Genomic DNA, 2725 nt, shown 5'->3' on the forward strand with positions numbered 1-2725 from the left:
AACCCCACCACCGATGTTGTGACCTCTTCTGAGTTTAAAAAAATATTTTTTAAATGTCAAAACATCCCCTTGTGTGCTGTTTTTATAAAGGTTTTGAATTTTTATTACTGTAAAGTCTGTGATTAATGTGTGCCTTTTATGGTCCAGCCTGCACTGCTAAAAAAGAATGTGTAGGCACCCAGAGCAGAAGACGCCTTTGTGTGTTTTTTCGTATTTTTGACAAGGTTTTGAGTTTGTTTTTAAGCAGCGACTTGCAGTGTTACTTTCGAGGGGAAAAATGATCATCCTCTATTTAAGGCTGTGTTATTCATTATTTTGTTCATACGCAACGGTTCATTGTTCCTACCTTGGAATTTCCACTGTGAATTGTCACTGTCAAGGGATTTTTTAATGGTTTGATGAGTTATTTTATTGGTCGCTATTGGTCGCTACGTGCAATGAAAAATGATGTTTCATATTGAAGCTCAACCGATCCTCTTAAACAGCCTCTATGGCCTTATGTACCCACGCTAAATTGGTAAATAAAGTGCGTATTTCTGGTGCTGTGTATCCCTCTGAAGACTCACTTGATGTCTCAGTATCACATTACACCCAGTGCCCCTTGGCACGACCGGTTCGCTTCGGTTTGGTAGGCGGGGCTAGCCAGATTGAAGGCGAAAAGCTACTATCGTGGCACAAACCGAACGAACCCGAAGGTGACCTTCAAAAACAAAGTCGTTTGTTTTCAAGGCCGCGAGTCGGGCAACCGGTCTGTGTTAAAGAACCAATCCCCCAACGGGCATGGGGTATTAACAGGTCTGTTCTTAATCAATTCCCCCCCCTTCCCTCCTTTCTTCCCTCAGGGGTATTTAGAGTTGAAGCATGGTGGGCATCTCTGCTGATTTCCAAGGCCCAATTTGCAGTTCGATGAGCTGTTCAAAAATAATGAAAAGTTTTTTTACTATTACACAAATTATTATCCAACAGACCAGGAATCGAATTCACTCCTGTTTGGCCTTATTTACAAGTAACGCCCGATAGCAGTATGTTTAGGGTTTTTCTGTCTTGACTTACGATCGTTTCACTGAAGTATAATTTTATGATCTTTCCAATGAGTTGTGAAAAACGGATTTACATCACTGCAACAAAACCGAGAACAGGAGTGACATTTCGCTACTTTAGAATTACAAAGTTCTATCTGCTCAGTGATTAGTTTTGAGAAACTCGACGAAAAAAAGTTTTGAGTTTCACATGTCAAGTTATTTCAAATGTAATAATAATTGAATATCTTTATAACGGCTCCAAATAATCTTACTATTTTGATAAAGCAGATAGAACAAAAATCGGTTTCTGACCTCATGGTCAGAGTAACTCAAAACAGTCAAAAATGTCTGAAAAAACTCTGTAATTCAAAAGTAGCGGTTTGTTTATGTGGGATGACATAGGAAACTGGTATCTTGAGAAGCTCGTATAGACTGACCCTCAGACAGATACAAAAAGACTTTTGTCTGTATCTTTAAGTGGGTTATGCTTGATGATAATATGCTTTTCTATTTTTGTTTCTGCTTACTTTTTGTTCTGTTGCTGTTGCTTGTTTTGTTTGTCGAGGAGCGGAAAGATGGAGTTGGTGGGGGTGGGAGTGAGGAAGAAAAAAAAAGGGGGGGGTTCATAGTATGACATCATACAGAATAACAATAATCTTCCTTCTCGAACATTCCTACTTAGGCGAAATTGTCAGAGACGATCACCCATCGTCAAGGAGAAAAGGGGCCGTCTTAGACAAGTACCCGTCTTAAACAGTGGCACTTTAATGTACATAATATAGTTGAGGGGAGAAATAGGAAGTGACTGTTTGTACATGTGATCGTATTATACAGGTGGCCGTCGGAGCAGGTGGGATTATACGTGATGTTTTCTGAAAACTGTCTATTTCATTCTCTGAATAATATGTGAATGATCAGATTTCCGTACAGGGACTGAAATTGCGCAGATAAAAGGCTGCATATGAATTCTAGCATAATGTTTAGATTCATGTTTGAATAAATTGCCATCCCATTGGTTGGGTTTGGTCAATAAAAATGCTCATTCGTCAACGATGCTTTGTATTTATGCGTTATGGTTGGGTTTGGTTGTTTTTTTCAGAATAATATATTGTTGTCTCCGTAATGAGAATTCAGATTGTTGTCCTTTTGAAATGTATCATAACAGTTATAACTTTATTCTTCACAAAACATTACACACTTTGTGGAGTAGTCCGTTGTGTTCTAAATAAATGTGTTAGCTTTCGTACATTATATGTTTTGTGTGGCTGCGTTTTTTATTTTGATTTTCTAATTATTGTTTTTGTTGTGGGTTTTTTAGGGATTTTTTTATAATGCTGCACATGTGTTTCAGCATTTTACAACGAACGTCTTTTCCCTCTGGTAGCTCGTTTGTTTCACGATTGTTGATTTGTTTTGTTTTGTTTGTTTGTTTATTTGTTTGTTTGTTTGCTTGTTTATGGAGTCATTAAGCTTTAATCAGCCCCCAAACATTGCTCATCTCTAGAAGATCCAATAATGACAGCTGAAATTATTTTAATTATTAGGGGAGGAGGGGGAGTGTGACATCTTCTAATGTTTGTGGATTTCACGTTTCTCCTCGGCTATGTAGATAATCGTGAAGAGGGCAAAACTATACTGTAAGATAATATGGCGTTTCCACTTTGTAGGGAGTGAAAGGGGGAGATGTGAAAACTCCTCCCCCC

This window comes from Aplysia californica, unplaced genomic scaffold (genome assembly GCF_000002075.1).
Source record: "Aplysia californica isolate F4 #8 unplaced genomic scaffold, AplCal3.0 scaffold00118, whole genome shotgun sequence".
Taxonomy (NCBI): domain Eukaryota; kingdom Metazoa; phylum Mollusca; class Gastropoda; order Aplysiida; family Aplysiidae; genus Aplysia; species Aplysia californica.